Source organism: Dasypus novemcinctus, chromosome 22 (genome assembly GCF_030445035.2).
Source record: "Dasypus novemcinctus isolate mDasNov1 chromosome 22, mDasNov1.1.hap2, whole genome shotgun sequence".
Taxonomy (NCBI): domain Eukaryota; kingdom Metazoa; phylum Chordata; class Mammalia; order Cingulata; family Dasypodidae; genus Dasypus; species Dasypus novemcinctus.
Genome location: NC_080694.1, coordinates 32,938,396 through 32,964,816, shown reverse-complemented (window position 1 = coordinate 32,964,816; position 26,421 = coordinate 32,938,396). Strand labels below are relative to the sequence as shown.

Sequence of the window (26,421 nt, the reverse complement as noted above, 5' to 3'; positions counted from 1 at the left end):
GGAGTGCTCTCCTTCAGGGCTTCTCCATTCCAAGAGTGTAGAGAACAGCTCCAGGCCAAAACATAGGGGCTTCCCCTCCTTTCTGTGTACGTGTCTTGTCTGGGGCATGAGCATGTGTCCTAAGAATTGCCTTGTTTACACAGATACAAATGTCCCCTCTTCCAAGGCACTGCACTGTAGCAATCCCTTGCCCCAGGCAATCACTATTCTGCTCTCCCACAGGGTTCTTTAGGGAAGCTCTGGACACCACCTGCTATGTAGGGCAAGTTCTGAGATGTCAAGGTTCCTCAGGCCACCACCAGACAGTTTGGATGAGACAAGCGTGCTCTCAGTACATACATGATAGTTACTCTCCTCTGCCCCCTCTGGGACCAGGACCAGAGATCTGCACTGGGAGCACAGGCCGGCACCATGCCGAGCCCGTGGGGGGTGGGGACAGTGCCAGCCAGGGCGCCACAAGATCCTACCACTTTTAAGGGGCCTCTTTCTTGAGTTAATGCTCACCCTGTTACTGCAGTCCTTTAACTGGTTTTGTTTTTTGAGCTTTGAGAAAGCTAATTCTGCCAGTTCTTGCTGGTTGTTCAAAGGTTCAGTGGCAGAACAGAGCCCTGAAGCATTCTCACTCCACCATCTTAATCAAGGTGGAGCTTAGATTTGTGGTTAAAGAGAGAGAAAGGAAGAGTCTTTCAGGTTGGGAGAGGAGTGGCTGTGGGAATAATTCAAATAGAACATCCAGGGACAGAGGGACACAGAATCTCTCATTTCGAGAGGACAGCAGTAGGCCTATGCAGCCCAACTGGGGATATGGAGAAATGAGGCCTGTAGAGATGGAAGTCACCGCCGCCGCTCCTTCCTGCATGTTCCAGGCCTGCCGCTCCCCCTCCACCCCATTCTGCTGCACCTCCAGCCTGCATCTATAGCAACTCAGCTTCTCCACCTCCTCTGTTTTTCTTCTCTGTCCCCCTTCTCTTTGCTTGCTGCCATGAGTCTTAAAACCAGTTATATGTCATACTTAAACTCCATATAGCCACTACTCTTTGAGATCACTAACCTCTCTATGCCTGTTCTCTGATCCCTGACTAGTTTACCAATCTTGAAAAGTGTGCCCTCACCTGTTCCATTAAGTTAATTAAATGAGTTTTGTGTTGAAACAATTTCTTAAACAGTTTATAGCTATTTTAGTGATTAACCAGCAAAGTCAGATATAGGGAGGACCTTACTTTCATAAGAGATATTTGTTTATATTATTAACATAGACCCTTAAACAGTCATGCCAAGAAAATCAGTCCCGCTTTTTTTTATATATATATATTTTTCAACTTCATAATAAAATGTTTTCGTGTTTTACAGGGATTGTGTTAAGAATGAAATTCAATGGGAAATTCAATTAGTGGCATTAGAAAGACTGTACATTTAAAATTCAAGTTGTTTCTATTATTTCTGAAAATACATCAACAGAGAAAATTGTGTCTAGAAGCAGTTGTTGAGCTTTTGGAAATATGTCAAGCTAAGGCAAGTTAATAGATGTTGAAGAGGAATATTTGTCTCTGAATCAGTTTATTTTGGAAGACTTGAAAGTGCTATATTCCCTTATTGAATTTTTTTTTTTAATTTATTTATTTATCCCCCCCCCCGCCGCCCCAGTTGTCTGTTCTCTGTGTCTATTTGCTGTGTTGTCTTTGTCCACTTCTGTTGTTGTCAGCGGCATGGGAACCTGTGTTTCTTTTTGTTGCATCATCTTGTTGTGTCAACTCTCCGTGTGGGCAGCGCCATTCCTGGGCAGGCTGCACTTTCTTTCACACTGGGAGGCTCTCCATACAGGGCACACTCCTTACGTGTGGGGCTCCCCTACGCTGGGGACACCCCTGTGTGGCAGGGCACTCCTTGCACGCATCAGCACTGAGCATGGGCCAGCTGCACACGGGTTAAGGAGGCCCAGGGTTTGAACCGCGGACCTCCCATGTCGTAGACGGACGCCCTAACCACTGGGCCGAGTCCACGGCCCCCTTATTGAAATTCTAAATATGAAAGAGCATGTAGTGATAATTTGAATATGTCCCACTGGCTTACAGTATAAATTTAAGTGTAGATTTAAATTGTATTAAGTCTCAACACCTTTAATTCTCAACTTTGATTTTATTAATATTCTTTTTTTAAAAAATATTCTTTTCATTTATTTCTTTCTTCCCACCTCCTTGTTGTTTGAATTTGCTGTGTCTGTTCATCTTCCTTGTTTCTTTGGGAGGTACCGGGAACCAAACCCAGGACCTCCAATATAGGAGGGAAGCACCTAATTGCTTGAGCCACCTCCACTCCTTGCTTTGCTTTGTCACTCATGTTTTTCTTCTTGTGTCTCTTGTTGTAGTATCATGTTGCGTTAGCTCATTGCTCCTGCCTTTCGCACCAGCTCACTGTCTTCTTTAGGAGGCACTGGGATCTGAACCAGGGACCTAGCGTGTGGTAGGCAGGAGCCCAATTGCTTGAGCCACATCTGCTTCCCTGTGAATATTTTTAAAGCCCCTAACCTCTTGTTCCTTCTGTTTTTCCCACTGTCACATAACAATGGGTATCTTTTCCACTGACCTCAGTGGGCATACTGAAGAAACTAAAATGTTCTTAGTTTCAACACCTGGCACAGATGTCAACCTCTTGGAGAAGTCTTCCCCTATTCTCCCAGGCAAAATCAGTGCTGGTCTCTTTGAGTCTCTTACCACGTTGTATTGTGATATGCCATTTCCACCTGGCACTACGAGCGTGGGAACAGGAGTGATATTTGAGGTGCCTTAGGGAGTACCTGGCATATAATAGGGGATAAGTAGATGAGTACAGCTACTCATCATGGAAAAGCTATTGTTGTGCTTTCCACCTAGCCCTGACACAACTGAAATTACTCGAACTAGTGTCCTAAACTAATTTAATTCTAAATAGCAAAAAATACAAATGTATTTTTTCCCTCTTTTTCTTTCTATGGCAAAATGAACGTTGTGGTCATTCACAGCTAACATTGGTACATCTAACCCATAAAAGAAGTACTTCTTCAATTTCTGTTCCTCTGCCTCCATATATCTCCTCTTCACTAGTTCTTTTCACATTCAGCCCCTTCCTTATCTTCTCATTGTTTTTGCTTTTTTTTTTTTTTTGGCTGATGTTCACTCCTTTTTTTTCTTCATCTTTTCTGAAACTCTTAGTTTTAAAGGTTCTGTAAGTTTCCCCACTTCCCTCCCTACAACTTTTTTTTCATCCATCCCAACTCCATCTCAAACAAACTCAACACACCCAAATTGCTTCCTGGTTCCTTTTCCTTAAAAGAGCTCATTTTGGCAAAATTGCAGTTAAGTTCTTCTCCTTGGACCCACTAGAGCAAGGTGCCCTCAGCATCCACACACTGTGTCTTAAATACGCTGTCATGCAGGTCCCATGTGAAAGACTGCCACGGGGTCTTTAAGGTCTCTGAAGGACATTGCAACCGCAAAATGTTCTGTTTTTCCCACTGTCACATAACAATGGGTATTTTTTCCACCTACCTCAATGAGCATCTTGAAGAATCTACGAGGTTGTTTTCATCGGAATCAAATACTTCTACCACTTGGAAGAATTTCCAATTTTGAACAATTAATTTAAAAAATGTCCCATTAGCAGCTATCACGTTTCTCTTACTCACTCTGAGACCATGTTTTGGAACAAAATGTACAATATAAGAGACATGATACTTTGTTCGCATCCATCGCACACATTCCTCCACACTTCTATCTCCGAAATTTTCTAAATAAAAAAGTGAGAAATAAATATCAACAAATGGCTATAATTACTGATATTTTTACAATGGAAAAAAAGTCTACCAGAAACTTAATAGTGTGTTACCCCTTCCTGTCCTCACTTGGAATCTTGCATGTTTTTCTATCACTTTTTTTAGTTCAGACTAAGAATTTAAGTATGCAGTTATTTAAGATAAATAATAGTCATTCAGAACAATATTTTTTAAAGGTTTCTCTAACTTGGGCTTATAGAGATTTTTTCTAGTAAGGCTTGCCATGTCTTCCTCTCTGTGCACCCATTTTAGTAATAAATTCAGTCAATTGCCCTGAAATTGGCTTTGGATATATTTCCCAAAATAGTTATCAAAGATATATTTTTCTTTAAGATAATGTTTCCCACATGAAGAGAAGTGTCTTGCTTAAAATGTTAGTTTATAGTGAGGATGTGAAGAAATAAGAACTCAACCAGTCCACGGACCAGATGAATAGGAAAAGAAACAAAAAGAGATAAGATATGGGTCAGAACAGTTGCTAAGTTTCCTTGAGCTCCTTGGGTTTCATACTGCCAAATTGAGATGGGAGAAAAGCCATTTTCACCCAGTTTGGCCAATCTGAAGAACTACGTCAGGGCAGAGGGGAGTCAGAGGTCTGCCAGTCTGAAGCCTAGTTTTCTGTTGGTGATATGAACTGTCTTCATGAGTCAGCACCTCCTGCTTGTCCTGAAAGGTGAAGGGCTGGTGACGCCAATGTATCGTCAGTCTTTCAGCTGGTGAGGAAGACAGTGGGAGGCAGCAGCAGCCACAGAGGAGGAGGCACTGAACAAACAATGCAAAGTATAGGATCCTGGCATGGGCGGGCTGTGGGCGCCGGGCGTGGCAAGGACCTGTGCCCAGCAGACACACGTGGTGTCTGAGCAACCGTCAACTGACTCAGGCAAGAGGTGAAAAAGCAACTCAAAACACACTAGAGTCTATTAGGAAACACAGGACATGTCATTCCATGGAGGATAATGGTGGCTGAATGAATAGTTCAGTCATGGCTTTATTTAATATATTTATGGAAAGGCTAATGCTTACCTACCTGTCATTTGGGTTTGTTTGGCAAAACATAAAACCAGGTTAGTGGATTCTCCATTAAAACACATCTACCTGTAGTCACATTTCTTTAGTTTTGTCATTCTACATCAGTGACTTGGTTCTGTTATAGTCTTGTGTTACAGTTTTATCACTTTGGGATAATATAGGTACAATAGCCCTATGTAGAAACAGTTTACGCTTCTGCTCCATCATCCCTGAGTGTCAGTTTATATTGTTTGACTTTCTGAATCAAATCACTCTCTCCTCAGCCCTTCCCCAACTAGATAATATTTATATTGTTCTGTTATCCAACTTCTACTGAAATCCAAACTAAACAATCCCAGTGTTTACTAGAAATAGTTTCCTTTGCATGTCTGCCTTTTTCAAGATGTTGCTCTTTTTAAAAGAATTCAACTTTCTTTCTTACTTTCTCCATCTTTATAATTTTTCCAGGCCATTGAATTTCATTTCTAATATCATTAAGCCTGCATCACAGACTTAAAAGCAAAGTATGTATATGTTCTAAATAATGAAGTGATGATAGTCATTATTTCTTCCAAGTCTTCTGTCCACTTTAGTGACATTTTGTGTCCCGAGATCTCACTGTAGACAATAGACCTGGAATGTGTTTTTTGCCGTTATTGTGTATATAAGCCAATGGCAATGAGATTAGCATATTCATCTGAAAGAAACAACAAGGAAAAACTCCGGTCGGAATAACTAGGAATTAAGATAGAATGCAGCATTTGAAAGTTCTCCTTTAAGCTATCTATATCTTCACGTGTCAACTCGGTTTCCCAACTTCTAAATGAGGTATGATTATGCTAAACTTCACAAAAGTAGTGGGAGGTTAAATTAGTGTTTATGGAACATATTGAGATATTACTATCAAAGATACTATATGATTACAAACTGATGTGATTATTATCAAAGTACTCCTCAAACGAGTCTGAATTAATCTGACTGAATTAGTCAACATCTTCCATATCTGCTGTAAAGCCCCAAAGCTCTAATCTCTTGCATTTTTTTCCTCTTGATCCTAGATTCTGTTTTCAACTGTTGAAGAGGATTAGAGAGCAGTTCACAGTCATGAAATTAGAAACAGAGGAAATGTGTCAGGCATTAGCAGAAGTGCAAGTAAGGGATCTGACCAGGTTTGCAGGGCATAGTCTGCTGGAAACCATGCACCAGAGCCACCCATCCCAACATCATTTCAGCCCTAAATGCTTGTGGGTGGCATGTACTATGTCATGAAAACAGTTTCTCTGCTGAATTCCTCCCATGTAGCCAACAGGGATTTTCATCCATGCTGCACAGAATCTGTTGAAAAGGTTGCTTTTTGTGAGTTTCTCAGAGCTTGCAGTCACTTAACCAAGTGGGAGGGGAGATACACAGGAGGTCTGGGAGTTGATAGATGAAGATGGACAGCTATCGCATGGATTACCAAAATAAGCAAGGTAGCCCAAAAAGCCATACCTCAACTTAATGTGTGTGGAGTTTGCAAACCAATAGCATAAAAACTGCAGGCCACATGTATAGCAGGCTCATTGCAAACGGTGGCAGGTGAGTTTCTTCACTTTCCACTGATTTGTTTCATTTTGATAGTAAATATCAGAGCATCAGAGACTCTATTGATGTGTGAGTTTCCCAAGATTTCTTAGAGAAGTAACCAGAGACCCATTTCTACTCAGATAATACTTCACCTTATGCAGAATTCAGGGCACCCTAGTCCAGGGGTCTGAAGCTGTTAAAAATAGTTTTCCAGGGCTCATCCCCAAGCCCACTGACCATGATCTCTGGGAATCAAGGAAGTTCCTAGGGGATCCTTAGGCAGCCAACCTTGAGCAAGGCCAGGCCTTGGTCGTTGGGAGCAGTTGTGCCCTTGGTCAGCAGACAAGGAGAAGCACAGATAATTCAGTTGTTCTTAACCTTTTTTTATTTCATTAACGTCTTTGAGAATCAGGTGAAAGCTGTTCTTCCCAGTGGGGAAACTGCTCAGATATACAACACTTTGCATATAATTTTCGGGAAATCATTGCTCCTTTCAACTCAACCATATTGAAAAAATCAAACTAAAGTATGGCATCTGGCACTTTTCTTCTCTAGTTCCAAGTTTTAGCTTGCCTTGGAGTATCCTTTCATAGGCTTATTTATTTTCTAAATGTTCGTTTTGAGTGAACAAATCCTTTATTTGTATAATTTCCAATGATGTGTGGTCAGCCCCTTCACAAATCTGTAGTTAAACCCTCCATAAACCCACATGAGCTTGGAAAAGCATGACACCTTCCCTACCCAACAGAACACAAAGGCCTTTCACCCGTCAAGGAGGAAGGTCTTAGGGCCTGCACATCAAACTTGGAATCGTCACTATATCACTTCCCTATTAGAGCTGAATTGATGGTAAACATTTTAAACTCTTACATAGCCATGGTTTCCCCAGCCCCGTGCCAGGGAGTGCCAAGTTCAAATGAGCCATACCCAAGGAGGAACTCGTGTGAGTTAGTCCTGTCTCTGCAGACAGGTTTTAAACATTTGTTGTGAAGCTCCATCTTGCCTAGCCCCTACCTAGTCTCTGATAGACTGCACCGTCTCCATCTGGCACCGTGGCCTGTTGATCTCTGGGCTTGGTTCAGATCAGGAGGCCGTGGCCTGCTTGATGGATGAATGAATACCTACATGTAAATGGGGACGGGGGGCCAGGAATCTGCTAGTTGTTTTAGGCATCTGATCGATAAGTTTGATTTTCTTTGCCAAGTTAATGAATCTATCGGTTTCATTTTCAGCCATAATGTGGTTACGCTTCTTAGAAATATACACAGAGACAAATGATTTTCCCTGTCTGGGGGAGGGTGGTAATTTAAAGCACAGTATTTAGAAACAAAGTCAACTTGACAGCCACAGTAGAGGTAAACAGCCTTACTCCTGCAGGAATGGTGTTGACAAGCGTGATTCTTGGGATGCCTCCAGCTGCAGCACAGCTCTGACTCCAGGAATTTGGGCAATATAAAAACAATTTCTAAAATCTGAAGTCATTTACATTAGCTGTGCCTGTACAGTCCAGGGTCTTATGTTATCATTTCATATACATATGTAGTTTTTATTGAATATTTCCAGAAATAGTTCTGTAGTTAAGCCAAAAGCTATTGCATGAGGCTAAAACTCTTCATTCTTGGGCACTCTGCCCCAGTCTAGTCTTCCAGTTGAGCTAGGCAGGCTTAAACCAAAAGACCATTTTCATTGAAAGAAAAGACATTTCCCTCGGGGCCACATTTGCTTTTTCCCAAAACTTCAAATTCTGGTTTTTAGACATAACTCTTACTCCCAAATCTAAATCCTACTTACTGCATAAATTCCTGCTAAATTCCTTTTTTTTTTTTCTTTATTCTCTGATGTAAACAGCCTTTTCCATAGCTGTAGAAGGGGGGCTGAAACTTTCCATAGCTGTGGAAGGTGTGGCACAGAAACTTGAGTTCGTGCCTTAGGAAACCAAAGAGGAACCAAGGCCCAAGTTGTCTGGTCACCTTCCCTTGCTCCTGTGATGATTGCTAGAAAAACTCAGGGTTTCTCTTTGCTCCTGGAGGGACGGTGGACTTTTGCTTCCATTCCAGGGGTGTGAGAAGTCTCTGACCAGCATGCATTTCCATGATTCCTCTAGCTTGCTTACTTTAAAAGAGCTGTATTATCACCCCTTACAGTTGCCAGGGGAGATTATCTTCTGTGCCATTTCAGATGAGGAAACTGGGGCGCCAGGAAGCCACATGGCATGCTCGGTGGTGGTGGCAGAGGAGACTCCAGGCTGTGGCTCACCATAAGACCTTAGTCTTTTCCACTGGAATCACAAGTCACCTGAAAACATTGCACTCACCTCTTTTTCTTCAGGACACCTGTTCTCCATCTCTTTCTTCCAACTGAGTTCTCAGCTGGGACACTAAAGTTCTGGCTGATGCTTTGATTCTGTGAACAGTTCCCCTGGCTTTTCTCAGGCCAGTTCTTCTTTGTTGCAGTGGGTGTGTTAGCACCTACTTAATGGCCTGAAACTATAAACCGAGTCAGAGACCCACCGGTATGTTCAGAGGACATAAACCTGTCACGTCTACCTGCAGAGTTAAGGCCTGTAAAATGCTCTCTGCAGTCAAGGGAGATTATGAGACAACTGTGCTCTCTCCCCCAGCAGTTCAGGCACCAAGTGTCAAGCTGCTAAAGAATTCTCTAGAAGTGGGAGGGGTCATGGCCCAGCTCAAGGGTATCACCACATCACCCAACAATAACTCTTTGTCCTTTCAGAGTGTGACTGGCACACAGTTTACTTACCCTGTTCAAAAAAGGTCTCCTTGAGCAATGCTTCTGGCTTACATTTAAAGGGAAAATCAAAGCTGTGAGAGGCAGCCTAATAGGATAAGGCCATCCATGGCTTTTGACTCTTTTTAGGTAATGGTACTATTTCTGTGATACTCAAGGGAGTGTCCTCCAGGGCCAGACAGCCCCTCTGCCAGTCCTTGTCCTTTCTTCAGTGTGCCCTTGGAATTCTTATAACAGACTAATACATTTTGATTTAAAAAGAATATTCTGCCAAAGGGTGTATAGTAGGCATTTATCCGAGGAAAAACTGAACCTCAGTGTCCCAAGATCTAACCCATTAATTGGACCTGTTATCTGATGCAGTGGGGCTTTTCTCCCCAGTGCCTTCCTCAGACCTGAACTCTACAACTCATCATTCTCATAGCTCATGGCCATTCACACCTGACCCACTCTGGGTGGCGTGTTTCTCCTCTTTGCAGTTACTGTGTTGACACGTTCCTGGAGGCAGACTCTGACTGCATGCCTGCTCCTCTAATCCCTTCCCTGCACCCTTCATCTGCCACTCCATTTCTCTGAGCATGCTTCACTGCTTGCTGGGAATGCTGCCTCACAAAGGAGGGACGTTTCCGTGTCTGCAAAGTTACAGCCTTCTAGTTGTTTCTCTTCTGACCTCTGAGCAGAGATATATAAAGATGCCAAGTTTTGTCTCACACACTTTTCTTTTGATGATGAACAAATGGCTCGCTTTTTATGGCCCTCCAAGCCTTGGGAGGATTCGGATGGGCACCTTTCCCACTTGATACTTCTGGGTGGTTCCCACTTTGTATGCCATTAAAACTGGAGTAGCAATGTATTTGTTTATCTGCTTATTCTTATTTCATTTATTTATACCTGACCTTATTCCAGAAAATGTTTAAGAACATTGAATTTTCCATGTGAGTAGTAAGGGTGTAGCCAATTTGTGAAGCCTTGAGTGCAATAAGTTTTGGTACTTAAAATATTTTCTCCCAGAAAGCATGTTTTCAGTGGTATTAGATCCCAAGCCTGCCAACAAAGGCCTACTTTCCCAATAATGTGTCTACAATATGATAAAAATATATGAACTGCATCTAGTTTCCACATATAAAATTGTTTTTCTTTGGAGTTGCACATTCTAAGCCAAAGCTTTGTGCTAATAGCACATGTCTTTCAGGAAGAGTGTTGTGGATGGAAGTAAGTGGACAGCTTTCTCCACCACACCCTTTGTAGCCTGGTTCAGGGACCTCACCCTGACCTCACACAGATCTGGATTCACATCTGACACTCTCCTCTAGGTTTACTGAGTTAGGGGAGAGGGACGTACATTGGATAGGGAAAGTCTGGGGTGAGCAGGGAAGCACAGAGATTCTTTGCTCAGATCTTTCTGGGACAGGAGGGCTGTGTGAGGAGGGTTGTCTTGGGGAGACCAGCAAACCCTTTCATCTGACTCATCGCTGGACAACACGGTGGCTAAGAAACCTCTGGAACACCTCAGTGTACAGCTCTGCTCCCAGATATTCTGAGAAAACCGTCCTCTCGTACGTTTCTCAGCTACACTGACTGTTCAGTCCATCACTTAAGCTTTTTCTCCCCCTTCTATGAGGCTTAGAAGTATCTTTAAGCAATAGATAAATAGATGGATAGATACTTAAATATTTTTAAAAATCAGGATCTTTCCAGCCCATGTTTTGACCTCGAAACCTTATGGCTTGGTTTTGCTTTCCTAAGGCACATAAGTATGGTTAGCATAGACGTGGTTCTGGTGGGCACAACGGACATGTAATTTTAATTCCTTCTAGTCCCAACCGATAATAATATTGAAGTTTAGGGTAAACAACATTTGAGAGGCACTGAAACTTGAGATTCATTTAACTGCTAAAATACTACTCTGTTGTCCACAAACCACCAGTTATGGATGTCTCCATGCCCACTTCATTTGACAGCAAGAGAATTTGTTTTGTTACAGGCTAGGAACCAGTGAAAGATGCCAATGCTTCTTCACAGTCCCTGAAGTATTGGCATGAAGAGTTTGCCTTTAAAATAATTTCCTTAGGGCTTGGAGATCTGTTGGATAGCAAAACATCCAACTCTAGGGGAATAATTTAACACGGTCCTTCAATCGAGGTAATGCGATGAAGTCATTGAGAATGCTTTCATTCAGACTAAGGGACAATTTGGGAAAATGTTTCAGTGTAAATGTTGAAGGAAAAAAAGAAGTATAAAAAATGTACAGTATAACTGTAGCTATGTAGGAAAACCTGCACACAGGTAAGGAAAAACTGGAAGGAAATAACCATGTTTTTTTAAAAAACCCCTCTTGTGTTTCAGGCCTGATTTCAGCATAAGTGTTAACAATGATAGTGTCTTGATGGTAAGCTTCTGACAGATTTTTCCCCCTAATGTCCTATATATTCCAAATATTCACTAATGAAAAGAAAAAAGTATGCAACATATTAGTCACAGACCTCAAAGTTGTGCTCATCAGGTAAAATAAAGAAAGCATGAGGAAGAAGACAAGTATTTTTCACAGGGCCTCAGGCTAGAACAAGTAGGAAGAAAAATATAGATGTTTCCCTGTCTTCACTCTTTCCCTCCAGTCCATCACCAAACCCTTCACTTCTGGCTCTTAAATGTCTTCTGGATGCGTAATCTCCCATAGTCATGCTACCTCTGGTGAAACCACTTTCATCTTTCCCCATTATTCCTGCATCAGCCTCTGGCATTGGGTCTCCGCCTCCACCTCTCTCTTCAGCTTCATCAGCTGCGTTGCTGCAGAGCACACTTCCCTCCTCAAAAGCTCCAGCTGAACCCCATTGCCTTCCTGGATGGGCAGGGGCTTCCTTTCAGCTGCTCACTCTCCCTGGCACAGTGTGGGCTCAGCCCTGGAATGACTTGTGAGGTAGAACCCCCGTCCTCCACCTCCCAGGACTTTGATTTGGCAGGCATCCATGCCATCCACTCCCCAGCCCCCTCCCCATTCCCAGGCTCCTTTTGAGGTACTTTCTCCTCTTCCCTCAGCTCTCAGGTGAAGTGGTGCTTCCTCTAGGAAACAGCCTCAACTTCCTACGATGGAGTTAAGTGTTTTCTCTCACATCTTCCTGCAGCACCTGTACTCAACTCTGGTGGCACCGATCATCCCATGCAGCCTGTAGTCCCTTTAGCAATAATTCCTAAATCTAGGAAGCTCTGGGAAACTCAAAACTTTCCTCATAACCCATTTGGTAGAAAGGTCTGTCCTGAACTGACACAAAACTTGGTTTAACTGGCCTTTACACCATTTAGTGTGGAAATTCATCATCTCACTGAAGAAATATTAACATGTTTGATTATGGGATGATACTTTGCTGGGTATTAAGAAAGATGTGATGAGGGTAAGTACAGAGTTTATTGTCTAAACTTTTAAGAGTTAAAGAGGGTGCTACTACAGCTCAAGGACAAGGGTAAACCAAGTTGATCCCCGCCAAACCAACACAGATGCTCACCCCCATTGGCTACACTTGTCAAGTTGTCAAAAGCCAAATGTCTGGATTCCAGAATGTTCCCCAGGTATGTTGGATAAGCGATTGAGGACCTATGGCATAACTGCTGGTTTCCAAGTCTGTTTCTGCCACTGTATTTTACACTCTTTACCTACAGAAAATGTGGTCTATTCCATTTGTACCCCAGTGCCTCACCTGACACATAGTAAGCTATCAGCACTTTTTGGTTGAATTGAATTTAAATAGTTGCCACTTTATCATTTAGTGGTATTTAATAATTGTCTGTAGAACTAGCATGTCATTATCAAAAGTCATGGAGTTCTTGATATGAAAACTTCTGCATGGGCTTTGCCCAGCAGTTTGAACAGGAATATTACCATTAAATACTTTAATAGCAAAGCCATTTGCTGATCCAGTTTTAAAGGTATTAATATTTTTTAGGCAGAACAAATGTGTAATCACTCCCCATTGCATGACCGAACAATAGCACTAACAGCCAGGAGCCCTAATTCCCTAAAGCAAGCACCACACACACAGGGAGACTAAGTTCAATTTGTTCATTTTCTATGTATTTCTGTTCTCACGTATAGACAACAGCAACAGTCATTCTAGTAAGTACCATGGCTGAGCACATTCCATGAGAGGCGCATGCTGCGTACCCCTTGTGTGTGGCCCCCTTTAATCTTATCAATGGCATCATGAGGCAGATATTATTCTCCCCATTTTATGGATGAAGAATCAGAAGTTCAGAGATTTTCAGTTATCTGCCCAAGGTTGCACATCTAGAAGAGGGTAGAATGGAGGCTTTCCCCGTACTCCTGACTCTAGAACCTGTGCTGTGGAAGCTCTCCATCCCAGTCAGGCTCTGAGTAAGGGTGTCACCATCATAGTCTGGGCACTTTATCTCAACTTGTCCCATGAGAGGGAGGGTCCTAGTTGGCCACACTGCAGCTGGAATACCTGATGTAAGTGGTGGCGACACAGTGGGGCGACCTGCTGGGCATTGCTCGTCCTGTGCTTTCCTCTGCTCGCTGGTGGCCTCCTGGGAGCCAATGCAAGATTCTCTTCCCACTCACCTATGCTGGCATCATTTTAGCAGATTTGGGGTAACTTAAGGCTGAGGTTCTCTAAATTCTGCACTGTCTGTAATAATGTTGGGCACCAAAGGGAAAAGCAAACACTTTCTTTATTCTACAATCTAAAATATAAGTTGAAACCAGTAGGGCTTCAGGTAATCAATTGAAAATACACACCCCATAAAAAAATCATGTTCCTGAGAGACCATTTTGTTTTCAATCAAGTTAAAAGATTAATTTTGGCTTACATCGTACCTGCTAATTCTTCAGTACTAGACCGTTCTCATAATATGTTTGTTGCCTTTCTTGTTTTTAAAAAAAAATGAATTATCATCTAAAATAAGTAATCTTATATCAAGATACTCAAATATCCAAAATTTTATAACAAATAAATTAGATGATGGTCATGTTTTGCAAAAGAATCCTTCCTTTATAAAACATGTTTCCCTTGATTGCTTTGAATATGAATTTGGACATTAAAAATAAAATATCTCCTTTGCTTTCCTTTGCCCAGTGGCTTGCTCTGCTAGCCCGTCCACCTACACAACTCTTCTGGCTCCTGCCTTCTCCTCCCCACAGTGCTCCCCATCCTTCAAACTGAGTCTAAAGACCCTCTGGCCCTGCAGCCTGGCCTTCTCCTTTCAGCCAGAGGCTGTGACTTCCTCCTGGACCCCCAACTGTGTGCGTGCCTCTCTGATGTCACCCACAGCGCTCTCGTGGTCCTCATTAGCAGCCTGGTCCATGTTTTATCTTTTCTCCTTGAGAACAGAGGCCTTATCTTTCATCTTTAATGCCCCCACTGTATCTAGTATGGTACTTTGCACATAGAAGATCCTCGGGAAATGTTTAAGTTCAGTCCTCTCTCCAAGCAGGTCTCTGTTTTCTTGCCATTTCTCTCAGACTACCACAGTTCTTTAAGGTGGCAGGAAGTCAAACATCCTTGACTTCTTCCCTCCTACAGCTAAGCGCCTATTATTATAGTTCTTCAAAATACTTTCGAGTCATCTTTCCAGGTCCTTTGCCTCTCTGGAATGTTCCTTGATTTCCTTAAGTTTCTTTCTAATGGGTCTCATCACCTTAGTCCCCTTCCATCACTCTTCGTTCACCTTCCTTCCTCACAGCCACGTCCCTGCCCAGTCCTCACGCCTCTGCCCAGTCTTCAGCGTTCTGCATACCCTGCTCTACTGTCTGTAGAGCCATCGCTTCTCCTCCAGAAACAGCCACTCCTGGGTTTATCTGTGCCTCTACTCTGGCAGGTCCCACCCCAGAATGCTCGTTCTCCTTTGTCACTCAGTTGTATTTACAGCTAGCACTGGCCACTTGATCCTGTAGATGACTTCTGTCATTGGCTAATTGTATCATCAGCATTGATCTCATCCCCTTACCAAAAATGTTAGCTAGTTGGAATCAAGAACCATGTCTTGTCCTGCTGCCATGTCTTTCCTGGTGCCTTTTACTGTGACAGCCAAGTCATATGGGTCAGTGCTGAGCTTGATGGCGCCTCAGAGAGACAGGGTGCTCCGACTTCCAGAAAGGGAAACCTACCAGGAACATGTTCTTTGGTTTTTTTTTCAGATACGTTTATATTCATAACATTTTATTCTATAAATTTAACCAATAAAAGGTTGCAAAATCCTTTTTAGTTTGATAACATTTCCCATGCAATTGATAACATATCAACCAAACATAGTGTTAGGTCCTCTATTTTTTCTTCACTGGCATTTTTTTTCTCTTTATGTTTTTTTAAATGTTACATTCAAAAGAGGTCCCCATTTAACCCCCATCCCCCTCACTCCACTCCTCCCACATTAACAACCCTCTCATCTTCGTGGCACATCATTGCATTTGGTGAATACATTTTGGAGCACTGCTGCACCACATTGTAGTTTACACTCTCCCTCAGTCCACCCAGTGGGCCATGGCAGGACATACAATGTCCAGCGTCTGTCCCTGCAGCACTACGCAGGACGACTCCAAGTCCGGAAAATGCCCCACATCACATCTCTTCTTCCCTCTCCCTGCCCTCAGCAGCTACTGTGGCCACTTTCTCCACATCAGTGCTATAATATCTTCCATTACTAACCACAATAGTTCCACAGTAGAATATTAGTAAGTCCACTCTAATCCATATTCTACTCCTCCATCCTGTGGACCCTGGGAAGGTTATGTCCACTCCACCTCTATATCAAGAGGGGCCTTAATTCCACATGGATGAGGGAAGCAATTCTCCTGCTTGCAGCTGTGGGCACTCTTGGCTCCTTGGTGTGGTGGTTGACCTTCTTTGCCTCCCTGTTAGCTGACCGGGGTAAGTCCAAGGACCGTGCTGTTAACTTCATGTTGACAAGAAGTCTATGTCAAAGGTGAAAGAAAAGGAAAGAAAAATGGGATGACTTAAAGCCCAAACTAGGATCTAAAAATCAAATTATGGAAGAGACATATTACTTAACATCTACTTAACAGCATCACCATAGCGGGGGGGGGGGGGGGGGGGGGGTGACTTAGGCTATGACTTAGCATCTTAGTTGTCTGTAAGTGCACACAGATCCAGAGTGTGTTACAGTTTCCTCCAAAATATGTTCTTCATCTTGTGCTGCTGTGCTTGGATATGAGGTTCAGTATGTGAAAGATGCCTGCTCACTGCATCTTCACCAGTCAGGCGGGGACCAGTGTTTAAGGCAGCCATGGATATGTGCAGAGAAGGAGACCAGTGGGGGCATCCAGTTTTATTGGGGTTTGGGGGGCAGAAGGTTGTTGTTCTTTATTTGTTCAAAACAGTTTTTGGTGGGCTTATGCCAATTTCAGGAAAAGCAATATACAAAAACAACTTTTTAAAAAGAATTTGATTGAAAGTTTCTAAATACTTGGGCTATAGACTCATTTATGGTATAAGACATGTTTGGATGTGTTATAGTATCACTTTAGGGTGGAACTGGGGATAAGAAAGGTGAGCTCAGATAGCAACTGCCTGCCTTAAGAATATTTATGAACTATCAGTTAAAACATTTGCTTTCCGAGAGAAACAGAGAGAGAACAGTAGACGTAATCCCTTGTATTTGCTCGTATTTCTCATAATCATGTCCTGCATTGCTGCTGGTTCTACTTATGTTTCACAGAGGAGTTAGAAATGCACCACACAGGCATTATCCTTATTTTTGCTTAAGAAAGATTTGAGCTTCCTCAACCAAAATCTACAGCTGAAGCAGTAACTGAGGGCCTGGGTTTTGTTTAACACTTCAACTCATCCTTGCATATATGGGCTCTGGTCCAACTGCATTAGGAAATCCTCTGTGGATAGCGATCTGGAGCACAAAACCCAGCAGTCGTAAGTCAACACAATTGACAGTCTCTTTTCTTAGAGTGGAGTGGGGGGGGGGGGGGGTTGTCACAGAGACTAGATTATCTCTCATAGAGAAGTCATTTCCCCCAGGTCAAGGTTAAGGTCACTAGCAGGGCAGTGCAAACCTGAGTGCCTGTGGCTTCAGTGCAGGCAGCCTGGAGGCCTGCAGGGACCCACCTCCGGAAGCTCAGAAGCCCTTCCCTTCACCACCTTCTCTACCTTCACCACCTTCACCCCAGGCCAGCACCTCTCCCTCCGCCCCACCTCTGCTGATGGTATGCTTAGACCCACCATCTCGTGGAAGAGCTAGAGAGAGACAGCTTTGGGAGGGGGAAGGAAGAGCAACACAGAGAACAGGCAATTCCTCTTCTTCTCAGAGGCATTCTCTTTTTCACTAAGGAACGAAGTTCAGTGCCATCAGGGCCACCCTTTCTAGCAGGCCTTTCTCCACTCTCCTAAGTACACTTCCACCCCCATTTAAAGAACAAAGGCATCACCAGGATCAGTGTGATGAGAAGAGTATGCAGCACATCAACCTCTTGAGTGGGCAAAGGGTATTTCCAATCAAGGTTTCAAAGGAAAGAGCTGAAGGCACCACATGCCCAAGGCTGGCTCCACTACCAGCCACATCTGCCTCTGTCTCCTTGTCCACAAAACCAATGGTCCCTGTTGCTCTGAAAGTTTCAGTGCTATTCCAGGTTCTTGAGCAGTGCCTGAGTTAAGTTCTGCCTTTACAAAAAATCAGGCTTAGACCACCCTTGGTCAAAAATGAAATGAGTCACATATCCTGAGAATACAGTCTGCTTAGGTCACCTGGGATCATGGTGCCTTTCTATGGAATCTATCTCATCTTAAAGGGAGCTTTCCCGTTTCAAGTTTGATAATGCCCCAGATAGCTATACATCATTTAAAAAGAATCTCTCACATTCCCATCTCAAAAACCTTCAACATCTGACATTTATAAGATCTTGTCTGCTTTTAAGAAGCAAACTCCTATGTTGTGAATCAGTCTTTAACCACTTTGAAAGTACTCTTTCTCTTTGTATCAGACTGTGCTTTGCTCCAAATAAAATTGTCATACACAGCATCAATAAGCAAATATTATGTGTTTTGTTATTGTTTTTGTTTTTGTACCATATATACAACCTAAGGTTTCCCCTTCTCAGATATATGTCTGTGCTATTAATTATGTTTACAATGTTGTACAATCATCATAATTATCCATTGCCACAATTCTTCCATCACCCTAAATGGAAATTCTGTACCAATTAAGCATAACTCCTCAAAAAATAATGTAGTTTTAAAATAATTTACTTTAAGCTCACAGAAACGGAAGAAACATTTAGAGAGGCTTGGATAGGAAGAAAATTATGTCTAAACAAATGTATTATTTATTATTACTATTTATATATAATTGAAAATTAAGACCTCTGCCCCTTATGCCTTAGATATGATGGCATAATATGAGGAAACAGGATGAAATAAATTGTTTGTGATTTTGTCATCACAGACCAAGATATTACTAACTTCTTGTAAATTTGAATATGGATCATTTAAATTGTGCAAGCTTGTCCTTAAGTTCAAAAATTGCCTTACTTAAGGAATGCAGTTGCTCCATGGATGAGTGGGAAAGACTGTGAAAGTAAAACTTTTATGCTCTGAAAAAATATGTGCAAGCAGTATTTAATGGGAAAGTGTACGTTACCAAGAAGCTGTGGGTTGGAGGACTGAATTCTTGTCATTGCCACTTCATTTTCTGTGGGAAGAAAACAGTGTATACACACCTGAAGCATTCTCCACTAAAAGAAGCGTTGCCCATGTTTTGGATTAAATACAACTGACATGAGGAATTGGTATCAGTTGGTTCATAATTATAAACCGAAGGATAGGAAATAGTTTATCCCTTTAGACAGAATGATGTACTTGACTCTAATGGAAGAGATGGGGAGAGAGGGAGGAAGGGAGGAAAGGGAGAGAAGGAAAATGGCCCCAACAACAGTAACAACAACAAACTGTGGTTGGGGCTGGGAGGGAAGCTCTAGTCTGGACTTGGCTCTGCTTCCCTCCTCCTGAGGCACCCTACCAGCATCACCAAGCAATTGGCAGGAGCTGGCTTTCCAGGGTTTCATACTTTGTTATTCTGCTCTATGAATAGTGTAAGTGAAGGCTGCCCCTTCAGCTTGACTTCTACCTCTTTGCTTCAATTATCTTGTAAATACAGTAACAGTCTCAGATTTCAGAAGTGGGGCTGGGATGCAATTTCACGTCTAGGGGCTGCTCTGTCTTGAGTCCAAGTGACATTTAGTATGTCCTAGAGGATGGAGCTCCAGGGTCGGGCTAAGGGGAGCAGGTACTGCAGAGAATCTGCCTGTCACATGTTACATTTGTCAGAGTAAGGATCTCAAACCTCCAAAATACACTTCATTGTCCCGTGTTGCCATCTTTCTCCTCAAATCAGTATTCCTGATATCCAGTCTTTAATTCATCTTTTTTTTTTTTGGCCACTGGTAAATAATTTAAAATGTGATGGAGACTCCTTCCTGTGCAGCTTCTAACCCTGTGCAAAGCAAGTAGAAGCTGAAAGACTGTAGATCTGTTTTTCTGTCCCCAAAGGAGAAGCTAGTTGATTGGACTTTATGAGACCTACTCCAGGGTCTACCGTCCCCTTCTGAATATAAAATTTGATCTGAATATAAAATTCAGTTTTCTTCTGATGACTTCTGTAACTATATGAAAATAGAATGGTTTGCTGAAGCTGGAAAAGGCAAGAAAACAGATTCTGCCTTAGAGGCACCAGAAGGAACACAGCCTTGCTGACGCCTTAGTTTTAGGACTTCTAACCTCTAGAACTGTAATATAGTAAATCTACATTGTTTGCACACTATGTTTGTGGAATCTGTTACAGCAGCAGTAAGAAACTAACACAACTTCCCTCATGCTAGCATTTCTTTTCTGGTTCATTCCTCCACACCTCCAGGGGGCAGCCCTTTCTAAGACCCCTCTGGCTGCCCCATGGCCTGCATCCTGAAGTCCTTTAAAGCCCCTCTCCCCAGGCTTCTTTTCCTCTTCCTTACCCCCATTTCTTTCTTTTCTTTCTTTTCTTTCCATTCTCAAAACATAAACCCTCAGATTTGTTTTTCCAGCATGATATGGCAGTCTGCCTTTTCTCTCTTCTATTTATCCCTGGTTTCTCTCTTCTGTTTCTTCCCCAGATACATTCTATGTGGAAGAGCAGTGCAGAGGGCTGTATTTTTGTAGCACTTATGGCACCTTCCCTTATCTTGACATGTGGTTCTTAATAATATATAAAAAATTTGGTCGATCAGATAGAGTGTATAGAGCACATGAGAGTCACATCTCATGAAGGTCCTTTATCTGAGTTTTGCATGAAAATGGAAATCGAGAGTTTGTGTCACTTATGGTTGTAGACTGTTGGAAATGTATGCCTGTGAAAACTAGTGGCACAGTCTATTCAGAATACTTTTGGAATTTCCATTTGGTCAAGTGATATGAAAGAGGAACTCATCCGCTCCTTCCTGAGAACAAAAAAGAAAGAAAAAGGAAGCCAGGCCCAGAATGCACAGAATGCACAGCACAGCCCCTCGGCCCAGAAGGACACTCCCCTATTCTAGGTTCAGCACACGTGACAGACCAGGCCTGGAACTTCACTAAATCAAGGTGACAAAGCGGGGACTGAAGCGGAAGAACAATGAGCACAACAATGCCTGCCACCCAGAAAGGCATTGTTGCACTCGTCTCTCTTCCTCTTCAGTCCCCACTTTGTCAACTTGATTTAGTGAAGTTCTCCCAAGCCAACTCGTCTACCAGCCATCCAAGCAGTCCCTTATTCAGGAGGTCACGAATTCCATGTATTTTGCTAATAACAAAGTCCCCAGCGATAAAAGAAACTACCACCAAATACTAGACTCTGGAAACAGAAGACCTACTCTACTGAACCTGTTTGCAGGAAATGGCAGGGTTTCTTCTGGACAGACATACGTGTGTTTTTTTAATCACACAAGGGCAGAAGAGTAGTTCTGGAGAAACCAAGTGTGCATTTAAAAGACCTCAGTTCTAACTTCATAGGTGTTACCCACCCCATTCCAAGCCTCATCTCCAGTAATAATTCACATTCATATCATATATAAATACTGCATTGTATGTGCGTGTGTATATATACACAGAGCTAACGTATACATTAACCAAGATAAACTGTGTTTGTCAGGGCTTTCATCTCCGCAGGAGGCTGCTCTTGCTGGAGTCAGGCTCTGGAACACCAGCTGGGAACAGGAAACTAGATTCTGGTGTGCAGGGGCAGGGAGGAGGCTCTCTTTGTCTACGCTTTTCTTTTCAGAACACATGCATGAATAGCATTTCACATGTGGCCACAGATGATGTGATATGTATGACTTGTCCCTAAAGATGTCTGTCTTGCCAATGTGTTATTTTTTGGAGATACTTTACACTTGATCATCTCCAAGTGATACTGAGTTACTATGGAACAAGGAATTGAGAAGGGCTTTAACAGCATTTTCCTGGTTCAAGTTGAATAGTAAAAATGGAAGTAAATGATGTCAAAAGAAAAAAAGTCTTCCTCTTTGAGCTTTCATTATTTTTATTCTACTTGGCATCTAGTTTACCTTCTACTTATGGTTTAGACCAGAGGTTCTCAAATTTGAGTGACCATGAGGTCATGTTAAAACCCAGATACCTGGGCCTCATTCTCAAATTTCTGATTCATTCGAGCTGGCATAGGGACTGAAATTTTGCTTTTCCAACAAGTTCTGAGGTGATTCTGATGCTGCTGATGTAGGGACCCTCTTTGAGAACCGTGGTGTGCTGGGGTGTCAAAGGTCCATGGTTTTTGCATGGTTTTCTGTTAAGAAAGTGTATGGGAAGTAGGTTTTTGCTTTTGTTTGTTTGTTTTTTTTGCTATTTCAGGCACTATGATTGATGATGTGGCCAACCGTTCTCAGTTTGCCCAGGACTGAGGGGATTCTTGGGATTCGGTAATTCCAGTGCTAACACCAGGAAAGTCCTGGACACATGGGGATAAGCTGGTACCTTGATTGTTGATTGCGACGTTGTTCTTTCTCAGCCAGTGGCTGAGCCTCCAGAGGGGTCTGGAATCACAGCCACCCTCAGCATGGCCTCGAGGCTCACTCTGCACAACAGCTGCTCCAGGCTTGAATTTGTTGTTGGGTGCCTACTACGCGCCAGACTCATTAGCTTATTTCATTCTCAGTGCTGCCCTACCAAATAATTACCATTATTTCCTTTTCTTTTAAATGGGTCTTTAAAGGGGCTGTCATGTACTCCAGGGTCACAGACCTCAAAAGTGGCACAGCCGCAGGTCAAATGCTTTCTCTTTTACCACATGACCCTAAAGGGCATTAAACCTGAGTCTTGCAGGCCTCTGGCATGCTTGGGTTTGGGGCGACTTTGTGCATTCTTACAGCACATGCAAGAACAGTTTTAAAATGATTTGAGGCCTTGTTCTTCTCCGTCTGAGGAGTAAGGTTAGAGAAGTATCAGATAGTTGTTTGCTCCGTCCCAAATCTTGGGTGCTGCTCATCATGTCTGCACTGTTGAATGTGGTAGCCACTTGCCACTTGTGGTTTAATTAAAACAAAATAAAATTTTAAATTCAGCTTTCCATTCACATCAGCTGCATTTCAGGCACTCAGTAGCCACATGTGGCAGGTGGCTCCATAATGGACTGTGCAGATTAGAAAACATTTCCATCCGCACAGAAAGTCCTTCTGGACAGCGCTGGTATAAAAGGTGCAGGCAGTGAGCCCACTGGGCCTCCGTGGGGCTGCAGTTGGGAGGCAACCCACCACTCTGATGTCGCCCTTGCATGATGAGTGACACACTGGTGTCTGCCATGCCCCTGGTATTTAAGCAGCAAACGTTCCGTAATGCCCGAGCTGGAGGAGCCTGGAGTGGTTAGTGTTTCAGTGGCCACCAGGCTGGTCCACAGAATCTGTGCAGTGGTCGGGGCCTCATGCTGAGACCTCGGCACCTTTGGCATCACCTGAATGAGAAACAAGGGATATTTAGTAAAAGTGTTTTGTTTTTTTTAAACTGGGGGTGGTGGTGGGAGGGCTGAGTCTTTTAATAGCAGTCCCTGTTAGAAAACCACTTGTGTCCTTTTGCTCTCTTAGAGATAAAACCACCCCTGAGTGGAGGGCAGTGGGCTTCGAGGCACAATGCTAGACACTGGTCCTGCTTCTTCCGTTAACTAGCCATATACTTTGAAGTGAAATGGGGATATAACGGCTACCCTGCCTGCCACCTTCACTCGTTTGGAAGAACAAGTGAAATAACATTTGTGAAGCTGTTTTGTAGCGTGTCAAAGCACTTTACAAATATGTGTGTACACTTCTTAAACCTTCTGTAATTCCAAAAGAAAGATTTGGTACATCAACTTGAGTAATCTGTACTTAAGTAGAGAAGACACAACGCAATTAAATGGTCCAAATTAGCAAAGAACAGAAGAAAATTGTCTGGGGAAAAATGGTTCTTCAGCTGGTTCAGCATTATCAAACTTGTATGACCCATTTCATAGAAGCCAGTCGAAGGAATAGCCTGGATTGTGCTGGAGAAGACGTAGATTACAGGTGTGTGGTTGAAGGTAATGCTATCATATCCCCGTTGTTAAAAGTTTCTCATTAAATTTCATTACAGTTGTTTACTTTTTCCTTAAAACACTATGGACCAAAGAGCACTGAACCAAGATCATGGAATATAATCATCCTCTTTCTACATTGTTTTAAGTTTCTCTCCTACTTTCTATTCTTGCATTTTCTGGGTATGTTCGTAGAATTGGCTACTTGTATGTTAATCATCTAAATCAATCCTTGTGGGCTAACTGACAACCTCTTATTCCCCACCCACATTGTTTTTCTCATCAGAGTTCCAACTCAAAAACAGCAGTGTGTGATTGTTTTTTTGGTCAGGTCCGGCTTCCTTAAGGAGCCACCAGCCTAGTCTCAGCACTCTTTGCTCTCTGGGTTCCAGGCAATAAATCTGAGCCAGAAGAGCACATGGGACTCAGAAGAGGAGGTGCCAGAATCTCAGAGCAACAGGGACAGGGACCTTACAAGGAAAAGCACACATCTGTTGCTTGCAACCTTAGAGACTTCCAGACTTTATTTGTCATAGCCACACGAGCCGATGTGGTATCTGCAGTGAGGAAGGACTGGCATGTTAGACAGACATTGTCATGCTACTGCATGAGCGAGCCCTCTGGATTACCAGTATCTAGAGTCTATAAAAGCTGTTCCCCATATGTCACTGTCATCCCTTACTCTTCTGAAATGGAAAACATAATTGAACCGTTCATATAAAAAAGATTGCATTGCTGGACCAGGATTATAGCAGTCTTTACATTAAAATAGCTAAAATTTTGTAGAGGTCTCAAAGGGAGTTACATTTCACTCTACTGTTTCAAAGCCTTTCATTGGTTCAGAGTTTTTACAGATGGCTCAGAAATCCATTTATTTCTAAGATTAACTTACTATGGAGATTTATAACCCTTATCAGAAATAGGGATCTGAAACAATAGCCTGGTTTTTCAGTGTCTCCCACATCACATATTGTGCTGGTGATGATGTGAAGATGTAGCTGTCTAGGATATTTCATTGCAGGCTGCAGTTGTAAATCACAGTAAATAATCAGCCTTTCACTTTACCTCAAAAGAGTTTAATTTTCTTAATCCTTTCATAAAAATAAGTAGGAATCTGTTCTCTGATTATTTTTACACAAGGAGGGGGACAGAATTAACAGGAAAACAAAAGGTTATACTTGGAGGTGAATCCTCCTCACATAGTATTGGAAAGAGGCATTCCTTAATCAAAGAACTTAAGACAATTCTACTCACTAAGCAGTTTGCCTTGACTCTTCCACATATTCAAACTAGGCTGGAATCTATAAAGGCAATAGGTATTTTTCAGGTAAACAGATGTTCTAACTTGAATGTCATCATTTGAAAATCGTTTTATTGCCACCTAACTAGTAGTTACACTTTTTCTAAGTGTATGGTTCGCGGCATAATTGTTCATTTGCTGGACTGTGAGCAGATGGGGACTTTCATTCTGCCAGCATTCATGGATCCTCTTTCTACCATGCACCATTCTACTCAGACAGATCTACCTCCCAGGGCCTCGCAGGAGCACACACATTCAGAGACACCCATGCACATGAACCAATACACCTGTGCAGGATTAAGATTGACTTATTAAAAGGTATGTTTTACTTTAACATAGTAAGATTGATTTTTAACAAGCATGTAAGAAATAGCAACAGCCTGGCACTATCATTTACCATCTGTGTGGCCTTGTTCAAGTTGCCTATTTCTCTGGTCCTCAGTTTCTGTTTCCATAATATGCAGGCTGCGATGCCTACCTTTTAGAGTTGTTGAAACATTCAGGCATCCAGATGTAATGATGGTACTTGATAGTACAATAAATGATAATGTACTATCATATTGACTTTGACGTGCTTTTTTTTTTTCATTTTAACAACTTTGAAATTAAGATCCATCCTAAAATTGATGGCATCTTAAACACTACGTCATAGTTTAATGGGCAGTTTCTTCTCTTTACATCTTTACAGCCAGTGTCATCTCAGAATCAGTGAGATAGGATAATCGTTAGGCTTTTTCAAGTAGCCAGGTGAGATACTATACACTGTATATTTTAGTAGTACTACCATTGTTCCAACACATCTTTCGTTATTTAAGATCGTTTTTATAGTGCATTCAGAAGTACAGCAAATAAAAACACAGGCTTTAGACACAGACAAGCATGGTTTCAGTCCTGCACTTCTAGGTAGACAACTTTGAAGAGGTTACTTGTGTCCCCAGGTTCAGTCTCCTCATATATAAAATGGGAATAATAGTATTTACCTTATGATGATATTATTAAGATAAAAATGAGATAATATAAATAAAGCACAGCACATGTGGGGAGGATATAATCCATGTTCAGTGAATGATAAGGGGGAAAACATACCAGTAGCCATGCTTGCTAGAAGACATTGCTTTGTCCTTTGCAATATCATTTGATTTTTTGAAATAAGCAAAAGTAATCCTAAGTCAAATTTTGTAAAGTTGATGAACCAGTTGAGTGATAACATTTTTATTCAAAAATTGTGTGGAGGATTGCCAGTTCCAGAGAGAGAATTCAAGAGAGAATGAGAGGGGCTAGGTTTCCCTTCCTGCATGAAATAAAATAAAAATACATGAAAATTGATTTTCATTATACTGGGTAATAGGCAGCAAAGGACAGTGGTTCCTGAGAAATGGGAATCAAGCAATGTAAGCCCTTCAATTGCCCCAGCTTTCTGCCTTGAAAGAATTTCCATGCTATAGCAAAG

General features: G+C 42.3%; 1 protein-coding gene and 1 non-coding gene across 2 annotated transcripts in view; both read left to right on the top strand.

Moving 5' to 3' along the window:
- The window catches only part of GMDS (GDP-mannose 4,6-dehydratase), a 694,924-nt gene that overhangs the window by 611,820 nt on the left and 56,683 nt on the right, over nucleotides 1–26,421 (top strand). The gene's annotated exons all lie outside the window — the stretch shown is intronic.
- LOC111766312 (small nucleolar RNA SNORA9) lies at nucleotides 22,447–22,581 on the top strand. The gene has a single exon (XR_002798397.1). It is a non-coding gene; the product is annotated as a small nucleolar RNA SNORA9 (small nucleolar RNA).